Genomic DNA, 12,499 nt, shown 5'->3' on the forward strand with positions numbered 1-12,499 from the left:
TTGGATCTTTCCCCTTTGTCTCACCGCCAAGCCGTAGGGGCTCATTTATAAGGTGTTCACACAGTGTATAGCTGAGTGAATGACATTCTCAGAGCATTACTGCCAATAGACGGAGCCATGAAGAATAGGAATGTTCTATGCTCCTCAACTCCATCTATTGGCCACAATGTGCTGCAAACATGTTAGAAATGAGCCTCTTAGTGTGTGCAGGATGACAGCTTACAGAACATTGTAAGGAATTGCCACAGCTGGCCCTCCATTAGTGAATACAAATAATCTCAGCACCACCAGCAGCAAAGACGTGTACAACAACAATGAAAGCTTACTGATATTTTTCTTAGGTCTTGTTGACATGAGCTTTAAAACCACACTCCAGGCAAAAGGCCAAATACACATTTGAAGTACATATACGTTTATTTAGCTTTAGATTTGTATTTCTGTCAATCCATTCCTGAGATTTACACAGACATTACAGCCAGGTTGGTGATCTGACTTTACTGCAGTTATGCAACTGAGCCTGGACACTTTCAGTGAAGGAGCAGCACACTGATGAAGCCTCGCTCTCCTCACTTACCCTGTCAGCATGTTCCCTGTGAGCAGAAGTATATACGTTACAGGCGATTGTCTCCTAGTGCTCCTAGTATGAGTTCTGCGGTACTGGGGATTACAAGAAGCTGATATCATCAGTCAAATTCAGGAATGAACTAGCTACATTTAAAAATACATGTAGAGTTTGTTTTTATAATGAGAACATAACTATAATAACTTGATGTTTTTTATAGCTAGAGTTCAGCTTTGGAAAAGGATGCTCAGGGCTTGTTTCTAATGGGTCCTGAGTGCCCACTAAGTGTGTGAACAAAGGTATTTACACCTGAGCTCAGCTGGTCATAGATGGATAGACATCTAGCAAGGGTAAGGGGACATCCACCTACCCTCTCATGAGTGCCAGGGCCCACTCATAGTGTCCTTCAATTTGTATGCTGGCCAACTTGAGCTGATTAAAGCAGAACTCAGGGCAAATGAACTCTTAACCCTTGCAGTCGGGCTACCCCTGCACTGCAAGGGTTAAGTGCTCGTTTTGTCTTGGGAGCCCAAAAAAACAACAACCTTATACTCACCTAATCCTCAGAGTCGGCTTGCTTTTAGACCGGTCCTTGGAGCCTCTCTCCCCCTCTGCTGCAGCGGTCTAAGGTCCTGTGAGTCATCACGCTCTATACACAGTGTATAGGATGTGAGAGTGCCGAGGGACATTTCATCGCTGCAGCAGAGGAGGCAGGCTGGAGGGAGTGGTGTAGGAGCCAGCCGGGATTGTGGTTTGGGTGAGTATGACTCCCTCCCCCCCCAGACAAAACGAGCACGTAACACTTGCAGTGCATGGGCAGCCTGCACTGCAAGATTTCATTTGCCCGGTTAAGATGTAATTTGCTGGTGTGTCAAACCCGTGTCTGTATGAGTTTAGAGCACATTTCTAAACGCATATAAATGCATGTCATTGATTTTCAATGGTATCATTTAGACTTTGCGTTTGCCTGCATTCGGTTTAGCTTCATTAAGACAAAATAGAATTCTGTTTTTCCAGGATCAGATCAAAAACTCTAACCATGTCTAGATGCATGCTTATACTTCCCAGATCACTTCTCCTGCATTTAGAAAAGCTAAACACAGGAGTGGCAGTGTGAATGAGGCCTAAGACTAGTGCATCAGTTGGAAAATCTCCCTATTCAATCCTCTGGCTGACTGCAGCCTATTACCTTCCAGCACATTAGAAAGAACAAATAATCATAAGAAAAATCTCAAATGAGTTTCTAGGCAGCCTCACTGTTCTGAAGAGGGGGGTAGACTAGCACCACCATGTGGACAATTGTGTGAACATGCATTTGAAATATCTGTGTCTACTATTTAAAATGAGCACTGGGTGGCAGCACTGAGCCCACACATAAACGTATAATAATAAAATATAATAATCCACATTGGTATCAGCCAATTGAGGCACGGTCATTGGCTAATTACCAAACAGAACTTTTTGAGGTCTTGGAAAGAGCATTAGATTTAAATATTATTGATAAAGGAACCTGTGATTTTCCCTAAAATCTCTCATCCAAGAACCCCCGTGCTGTATGCACTGCCTAAGATTCATAAAAGTTTGGATAAACCACTGGGAAGACCCATACTGTCAAGCTGTGGGTTACTTACTGAAAACATTAGCGTTTATGTTGATCATTACCTTCGCCCTCACATGGAATCACTGACATCATACGTGAGAGACACACCACATTTGATTTCCCTCATTAAGGACCTAGAAGCCCCGCAAGACATCTAATTGGTAGGCCTAGATTTAGAGGCTTTATTTTCCTCTATACAACACTCCCAAGGTTTGAGGATGGTTGAGAGATTTGTAACCACTCTGGGTATCTCAGAGTATGAACATAATAGATTTGTGTTAAAACTATTAGAATTCATTTTGGCCCACAATGCTTTTCTTTTTGATGACAGGCACTATCTCCAGATGCAGGGGACCACGATGGGGACGAGATGTACCCCATCGTGTGCGAACCTCTATCTGGGAGGATGGGAGAGTGATGTTTGGGCGAGGCAGGACTTGTCTATGCACCTGTGCCATGTTTTATCTTGGCACAGGTACATAGATGACATCTTCATGCTCTGGACACGGGGGTGGAATTATTGATAGATTTTGTTGATATATTGAGTTTTAATGATTTAAACGTGAATTTAACTATGGAAGCAAACTCCTGTAGGTTGCCCTTTCTAGATGTGGTCATATGTAAAGATGACAGAGGGAAGCTATATACCAGCCTGTACAGGAAACACACTGCTGGCAACGCTATTATAGAGGCCAGCAGTGCCCACCCTAGAGCTTTAAAGGAGAACTATAACATGAGTGATTTCCACTCATCTCATAGTTCTAAGCCGACCTGTGACAATGAGACTGTCACAGGTCGGCTCAGTAGATCGGGAGGTGAGGGAACACATACCGGATTCCCTCACCTTCGATCCTGTCACGGCTCTCTGCCGTGACAGGGGGAGGGGCTGGATTCCCCTCTCCCCGCTCTGATCTGCCAGCGCTGACTGGCGGAACGGACGGGGAGGGGGCGGGTACAGCTGGCTCTGCCTCTAGATAGGCAGAGCCAGCCGTCACTCACGCAGCTGGGCGGATCCCGTCATCTAAATCAGGATCCGCTCCAGGTGCTGTAGCTCGCGGTATACTGAGCTTAGGGTAACGGGAGGACACTAGTTTGTGTCCTCCCGTTACCCCAAGGAGAACTATGGGGAAAAACACTGACCCCATAGTTCTCCTTTAAAGAACAGTGTCCCCTATGGTCAGTATTTAGGGTGAGAGGTTATTGTTCATTAGAAGTACATTTTCGAAAGGGAAGCTACCAGCCTGAGGCAAAGACTTAGAGCAAAAGGGTATGCAGATAAAACTCTGAAGAAACCCTATAGAGGAGCGAAAATGGAAAGGAGTCTTGTTAAAAATGAAAATAAAAATGATGATCATCTTGTCAGATTAATACTGACGTATAACAATCAACATAAAGAAATATGTAAGATCCTGATAAAACACGGGCACTGCCTATCCAAGAACCCCAGAATATCTAAGCTCTTATACAAACAACCGTCTATAACGTTTCGTCGATGCCCATCTCTAAAAGATAAATTAGTTAAAAGTGAACACAACACCAATAGAAAAGGAAGATGCTGTAAATACCCTGGGACATAGCAATGTCAAAAATGTAAGTTTTGCAAATATATTCAAGTGGGATCAGCGGTGGTTACCCCAAGGGGTCAAAAAATTTGATGTCGCCATTATGCAAACTGTGAAACAGAGGCGGTGGTGTATTTATTGTTGTGTCAATGTGACATGTTCTATGCGGGAAAAACACGGAGGATGCTTAAAAGAAGAATCTCAGATCACCTGGCAGATGCTACTGCCCATGACCTGAGATCTCCAGTGACAAGACATTTTGTACAGGTACATAATAGTAAGGTTGATAAACTTTGTTTCTTTGTCCTTGCCCGGGTGCATAGACAAAACCGTGGAGGAAATTGGGACAAATATCTATTGCAAAGAGAATGCAGATGGATACATCAAACTAGATCCCATGAAGAACCGGGGATCAATGACATGATCAACTTTAGTTGTTTTCTATAGTTCATCATGTTTCTCATCATTGGTTCTATTTCTCTGATCTATCTGGAGGTTGAATAACTGAATAAATTCACGCAGAATGTATTGTTATTATTATATTTTTTCAATTATATAAATGTTATTATTCTCAAATGAATGAAATGTACTTTTATATAGATTAACCTCCAAGAGTAGGATGGAGATTAAGATACTTATAGTGCAATTGTAATTACAACTAAGATGAAAATACAGTAGATGTGTTTTGAAGTGTAGCACTAAGCAACTATTGGAGCGCAAGCAGGAAATGTGTTCCTTCCGTCTTTAGCGGTGAATGGAACGCAAAAAAGCTCCCCAAATGATCTGTCTGTGAGTGGATATAAAAATCACCTGTTCATAGCAAAGGTGGACCACGCCCCTCTGATGAAGCCCCTTGCCGAGGGGGGAAACACGTAAGGGAGCAGCGTGGTTTGCTTCTTCCCCCCATGGCGTGAGATGGCCAGCAATATATCGTATTATCAGCCATTGATTGGGTTGGAAGCATTTTAGATATTTTAGATGTTTATATATATGTATTTATGTGTTTTTTCCTGTGAGATTAAAATTTGTGATATAGATTTATTGATGAATTGATATATATTGTTTGCTCTATGGTGGGATCTCCTTTCTTGAGGGCATCACAAGTCTTTAAATAAACACAGGAGTGCCAGTGTGAATGAGGCCTAAGACTAGTGCATCAGTTGGAAAATCTCCCTCCTCAATCCTGCAGCCTATTACCTTCCAGGACATTAGAAAGAGCACAATAATCATAGGCAGCCTCACTGTTCTGTAAAGGGAGGTAGACTAGCACCAACATGTGGACAATTGTGTTAACATGCATTTTTAATATCTGTGTCTACTATTTAAAATGAACAATGGCTGGCAGCACTGAGCCACACATAAACTTTTCTCTGCAGAGGTTGTATTGTCATTGTATTGTGTTTGAAGTGTACTTGAGACACATGATCCATTTGTAAAGTGTTCTGGGAAAGAATTTATGAATAGGAAAAGAAGAAACTTTCTTTGTTTCAAAATGAAACAATTTATATAATAAGGGTTACTATTGAGAAACTACACACCTCCCAATTATATGAGATGGGAAAGAGGAAGTACACAAATGCACACAAAAGACGCACACTTGCTACGTCCATAGTTCCACAGACCATAAAGTAATTTTCAAACTATAGCGTTGTGCGTCACCTGCACTGCATACAGCGTTATGACCTTGCAAGAGAGTGGTGCTCATAGTGATGGCACTATGTCGCCCTGAAGAATGAACCCTGCGTGGCCCAGATATGTTGTCATTTTATGACAAATTGTGACGATGATACAATCAATTGAACTAGGATTTATGATTCTACCTCGTGTGTGCTAGTGATTACCTGATTCTCACACACGATCTCTATTCACCATTTTAGGCCACACGCTGGAGATCTTTTAAAAAAAGGTGTTTATTTAGCAATTTTTAGAAGTTTCAATACAAAAGAAAACGGGGTCCACAAAGCCCCAATACAAGCAACATGCTGGTTGTGATTAAAACTAACACACGTACACACCACACTATTTCCCTATAGGATGGCACACACCGCCAAAGGAAATTACTACAGCATCTCAATAGATATCAACTATATTCATGCATCCAGAGCTGAAATCCCCATCCAAGGACCCCATACCTTGGCAAATTTCTTGGAACAAGCCCGTATTTAGACACACCAGTAGAAGGTAAGGGATAAGCCTTACAGGCATAAAAACACACTAGTCGGAATAAAGTTCTCTTCACAGAAAGGGAGTTAAATGGTTCCACAATACCCAACATCACCGATGGGGTAAGGTAAAGAGATACCCAACTTACCTTGTAATATCCCTGGATGCAGGAACAACACCAAATAATGTGAAACAAATCAGCGGGTATGAATGCACAATGTGGACAACCGGCAGTGTCATAAAGGCCCATACATTTAAAGCTGCCCACACACCTTACACTTTATCTGCAGATATTCTGTGGTCAGATGGAAAAAGTGCAACAGATTGGCCCAGGTGGAGATTACTCCATCCACACAGTTAAGTGTAGATGGAGGAATCTGTTGCACCTTTTCCATCTGACCACAGAAAATCTGCAGATAATTGTAAGGTGTATGGCAAGCTTAAGTCTGTGAGATCATGAAGAAACGTAAAGTGCAGAAGTTTGTCGGCAATACCAATGACATGTATGGCATTGGAGATCTTGGAACTACGGGGTTGTAGGTTGGGTGATAAGGTAAAAGTATACTTTTCATTTAAAGCCTTTGTGGACAAATCTGTTTTAGATCAGACTTCTTTAGACTAGAGGTTCCCATACACGATGGCTTTCTGTTCCAATGGGAATGATCAGTCTCTCACACTTATGTGTCTCCATTTAACTAAACAGCACATTTCAGAAAAACCCTCCAGCCTTCCAGTATTCATCCAATAATTCATTCACTGGTCACCGTGACAGTAAGTAAGGGAAAATTGTTCTAATGGGGCCCCGGATGTCAGTAAAAACCAAACAGGGGTTCTAATCCTTCCCCAAGCTAATTTTTCAAGAAAAAGATTGGCAGTGAGAAAGTGACAGTCAGTCTTCCTATGCACACATAGGGGTTCATGTATAAAACCTATACGTTGGGCAAATCCCATTTGCATGACAATAGCACCCCTAGATGGCGCTGATGAGTATAGGAATTCATGGGGGTTCATTTATAAAATGTATATTATTTTATAAAGCCATTCACACAGCACTAGTGCCCCTAGATGGTGCTGACGAGTAAAGGAATTCATTGAGGTTCATATATAACATTTCTTATTTTATAATGGTATTTGCATGGCACCAGCACCCCTAGATGGCACTGCCAAATATAGGAATTCATAGCAACTCCGCCTCCTCTCACATCACTGGCCAGCGATCTAAGAGCAGGTGGGGCCAGTGATGTAAGAGGAGGCGGGGCACGTTGATGGAAGGAGGCGGAGCCCGGGAACGGAAGAGGAGGCAGGGGCACGGCGGCGGCGACAGGTAAGAGGCGTGCAGCGCAACTGAGACCTTGCAGAGCCCACCATAGAGGGTCTATGGTGGGCTCTGCAAGTGGCATAACTAGCAATCACGGGGCCCCATACAAAATTTTGCTATGGGGCCCTGTGATTTCTAGTTACGCCCCTGATATAGGGCCAATTTAAACAGGAGCAAATTAACCTACCAGCATGTCTTTGGAGTGTGGGAGGGAGTACCCAGAGGAAACCCACACAAGCACAGGGAGGACTCCTTGCAGATAGTGACCTTGTTGGTATTTATACCAGGGGCTCCCATTGCTGCAAGGAAGAAGTGCTAACCACTACACCACTGTACTGCTATGTTATGTTATAATGCCGTTTGCATGGCACTAGCACTCCAAAATGTGACATGTAATGGAATTACTTGGGGTTCATTTATAAAATTTGTATTATTTTATAATGCCATTTGCACAGCAGTAGTGCCCCTGGATGGCGCTGATGAGTATAGAAATTCATTGGGGTTCAGTTCTAAAATGTTTGTTGTTATATAATGCAGGTTTGCACAGGGCGAGGCTCCAGGATGGGTCTAATTAGTATAGAAATTAATTGGGGTTTATATGGAGCTCATTTATAAAATGTATGTTAGTTTATAATGCTGTTTGCATGGCACTAGTGCCACTGGGTGGTTTCTGGCAAGCATAGAAATTAATTGGGGTTCACTTATAAAATGTATGCTATTTTATCAAGTGGTTTGCACGGCACTAGCACCCATAGATGGCACTGACCACTATAGAAATTCATATGTTATTTTATAATGCCGTTTGCATAACACTAGTGCCCCTGGATGGTACTGGCAGTATAGAAATTCATTGGGGTTCATTTATAAAATGTATGTTAGTTTATAATTCCATTTGCATAACACTAGTGCTCTTAGATGGCACTGATGAGTAAAGGAATTCCTATACTCATCAGTGCCATTTAGGAATGCTAGTCCCATTCTAAAATAACATAACTTTTATAAATGATCCCCAATGAATTTAAACAAATCAATGCTCTTTAAGTGTGCACACAACTTGAATCATTCCATGTCACTCATATAAACAATTACTTAGCTACAACTTTCAGAACAGGAAAAGTCAGACTTATTAAGCCGTCAATCATACTTTTTTCCCACTTTTATGTTAGCTGTGCATCTGGTAGTAATGTACCATGTGCCACTCAAATCTCTACCATGGCCACAAACTGCCAACCCTGCACAGATAATAGGCACAAGTGCAGACCAAGCTGACACAATTTAGGTTAGGCTGTAGCAGCACATTTAGAACAAACTGGCAATTCACTGCAAATGGCACCAATTGGATGGACCAATGAGCCAGTTGGTTTGGGAGGATGGTTGGGACAATAATGTCCAACCGCTGACGCTCCCTATCACACAGATATGTTGAGAAATCACTGTATGACGCAGCCAGTCCTTCCAGTTTTTTTATGGAAACATGAAAAAAAGCATTTAAAGTACCTATGCCATTTTTTCGCTAACTATGTAAGGCACACTGAGTGCAAGGGGGGAACAGAAGTCTCACTCCTGGCTGTGAAATGTTTGCCTGTTCCTAGAGGTGTGAGGTCAGTTCTAAATGTGAAGAGAGATTGATTCTGACAGCGCAATGGCTGCTGTTAAAAGGTGCCATAGTAAGCCTATGTGCCCTGCTTTCAGCAGAAGCGGAGAACAATGGCTTGCACTCAACTGTATAGCAAACAGAAATGTTAGGCCAAGCATCTGAATATCTGTCAAGGATTGGGATCTTTTCCAAATATGTTTCTGACTATTATTCTTGGCTCTTATAGGTGAATCAGTTGTTCTAAGCACCATGATTTCAGCATGGGAGATTATGACAAAGTACAGGAGCTTGACAAGATTAGTATGTGAAGGGTCGAGGGAGGTTCAAGTTTTAAGGGTTAACGGAGGTTAGGCCATGTTTTATGATTGGCCATACACTAATAGATTTCTATCATTGCTCCATCCACACTAAACAGCATGGAAGAATGAATCCCCTCCCCCACTGGGCTTTTGTATTCTTAAAGCTAGGGCCCTTTGCTGTCAAAGAAACTGATTGGCTGCAGTCACTGTTCGGCCGACAATTGAGCAGGTAGGGCCAACCACTGCTAGAGGTCCATTTGATTGCTGTGAATCGGCCAAAGTTCTAAAAGTGTATGGACAGCTTAAGGATTAAAGCAGAACTCCAGCCAAAAAAAACAAGATACAAGTAAATTGCCAGATAACAAAACCAGCTTTTCCTGCAATATCCAACTTCAATTCAGAGATTTCCTCTGCGGTATTTTTATCTGCTGCTAGATATCCCCAGTCTGATGGCCAACATCTTTCAAACCACTTCCACTGAGCCCAAGTCATCCTGGATCTGCTCCAGCCTGTAACTGGACAGTGAAAGGAGAAGCAGCACACTGATAAGCTCACTGTTCTGTCACTCTCATCTCTCCACCTATCAGTGTGAGTATTGAACAGTCATGAACTGATTTGCTTCTTGTGCTTCTACTTCCTCTCACACTCCAGCCCCGATGTACAGGGACTGCAAGAGGCTGATATAAGGTCCCATGCAAGCCCCAACACTGGTGCTGACATGATGGCAGCAGCGTCGCTCTCTGCATTATGGCATTGTGATTGCAGGGCACTGTGGTGATGCTGGATCTATGAAACCCTGCACTGACATTATGAGGGTTATTCACATATTCACAATAGCCCGTACAGCAGCCGAGCCGAACCCATATGCTTCAGCTTGGCATTCACATCCAAAGCGTGGAGAAAGGTCAGCCGAAGTCAACCGATCTCCACGCAAATGACAGCTGGACGGAGCCAGCCGTGATCTCTCGGCTCGTTCCACCCAGTTATAATGACAGATCAGCGTCCCCAAATGACCTGGGGACGCTGATCTGTCATTAAACAATAACAACTGGGCGGAGCCGGCCATGATGTCACGGCCGGCTGCGCCCAGTTGTTATTTATTGCTCGGGACCTACTGGAAGACTCTGGCAGGTGCCGGTCAATAGGAAACAGTTGGGCTAGCAGTGACATCAGTGCCCAGATAGCAAGGATAACCTGCTACAATATGCCAGGGTTAAATTGTAATTCTTGTTAACTTGCTGCACACATTCCTGGCAAGTTGTAGACTTGCAGAACACTCGCAGCACAAGTTCTAGTTGACACTTTTTGAATTTGTAGCAAATTTGCTTGGCAAGTCTACAGCAAGAGTCCTGCAGGTCTTAGCAAGAGCTCTGCAAGTGTACAGCACTTTTGCAAAGCACGTTGATCTGGAGACTTGCAATGCAGACGATGTAATTGTGCAACAAAATTGTGAAGCTTGGCGAATCTAGCAATAGTTTAGCAAGTGATTCTCAAACTTGCAGGTCAATGGCTTGCTATCTGGGTGCTAGCTCCGTCCAATTGTTTTTCTTTTGCCGGCATCTGTCAGATTTGACATGCGGCGGGAGTTCGTCGCGTGCAGTCGGGTCAACGTGTGTCTTTTTAAAATTATTTTTAATTTTTTTCTTTAAAATATTTTTCATTTAATTTTTTTCTATTCTGCTCGCTACCTCGGAGGTAGCGAGCAGAATAGCCAAGCCTCCTTTTGCATTTCGGCTCAGCCGAACATGCAGAGCATGTTTGGCTGAACCAAGCGAATAACCCCCTATGTCCTCAGTCTTGTCCAACCCAGGGAACATCTAGTAGCAGAATTGAATTACTGTGGGGGACAGCACCGGACGAAAAGTGAGTATTGCAACCAAACATTGTTTTTAATGGCCCCTGTTCACACCTGAGCATTGTGTCACTGGACGCCAGTTGAGTGAAGCTTGAAAAAGTACATGAGCTGCTTTTGGGGCAGAATCATGCTTTTGGGCCTCACAGACTTTAATGAGAGTACCTGATTAATGTGTTTACATTCGTTTTTTTAGGTGCTCCCTTTTAAAACTATGTGAGGTCAACGATGCAAATTTCTGCTCTTGTACTACAAGTCATGCATAAAATCACTTAAGAGAACTCCTGTGACTCAAAGTCAGTCTATAGCACACTATATGCGGAAAGCGCAGAGCCGCGCTGTAGCCTGGAACGATCCCAATAATATTGTTGGGATCCACCTTGCTGATTGACAGCTGGCTCTGCCTCTCTAGAGCCAGGTGTGCCCACCCCCCTCCCCTCTCTATTCCTCCAATGAGCGCTGGAGGAATAGAGGGGAGAATCCCTGCGGGGAGCGGCGAATGACAGTGACTGCTCTCTGCAGGGAGAAGACTGTGAGCTGAGCGATCAGTGGTTAGTGTCCGCTCAGCTCTCAAGCTATAGAGCTGGCAAGTGACAGCTGCAGTGTCACATTTTATTCTCCTTTACAAAAACACATACAAACGTGCCAAAAACAGCCTCTAAACGGCCTAGCTACCCTATGCTTAGGGAAGCATGGAGGCTCACGTGCCACCAGGATCCAACGTAACATTCTTCCTAATGTGGCAGATGGATGGTGGCAGTAAAAGCACAATTCCATTTTTTGCATAGGAAAGGTAATATGCAGCTATCTGTTACAAGGACAAAACGATTGAAAACCTCTTTGTGTGCAGGTAAGAACTTGAAAAAAACAAGTGATCATTGTAACAGAGTGACATCACCAGATGGGAGATTATTTTGTTCGTTTCTATCAAAAGAACAATCTTTTCTCACTTTGTTTGCCATCCTGTGATGTCTGATCGCACACTATGCAGTGCAGGCACATTGCTTCTTCTTGAAAACGTCACTTTCATACTGTGCCACCATACCGTGTTTTTTGTAAATGTATGTTTTCTCGTTAGTCTTGTTTTTATGGAATGATCATTTGTAAGATTCTCTTATCTGAGGAATCGGTCACATGTTTGAAGAGCGCTGTCTTATGTCCATTGATGGCCTGAAGGAGAGTCAATAAGATGGAATTCCCTCTCCTTATTTCTCCATTTACTCCGTGCAAATAGACTTGAGTCAAGTGTCGTGTAAACATTAGCTGCCCCCTTCTTGGTGAAGGAGGTGACAGCTCTGCCTGCACGTAGTCAGCCTTGTTTGGAATTGTGGGAAAGAACACTTGTTAGACCTGCTACATTGCACAATACCCACTTCATAATCAATGTTATTACTTTACAAAGATTTAAAGAGGAGCTCTACGCAAGATTTAAAGGGGAGCCCTAGAAACCCAGGTAAATACATATATGGGAACTGTTCCAGCCAAATATGTAATTGAGTGCAGCCATATCTTTATGATCCAGGAGCCCCTGCAATGCTGTACAGCC

The sequence above is a fragment of the Nanorana parkeri genome, unplaced genomic scaffold, assembly GCF_000935625.1.
Source record: "Nanorana parkeri isolate BGI_ZX_2015 unplaced genomic scaffold, ASM93562v1 scaffold1830, whole genome shotgun sequence".
Lineage (NCBI taxonomy): Eukaryota > Metazoa > Chordata > Amphibia > Anura > Dicroglossidae > Nanorana > Nanorana parkeri.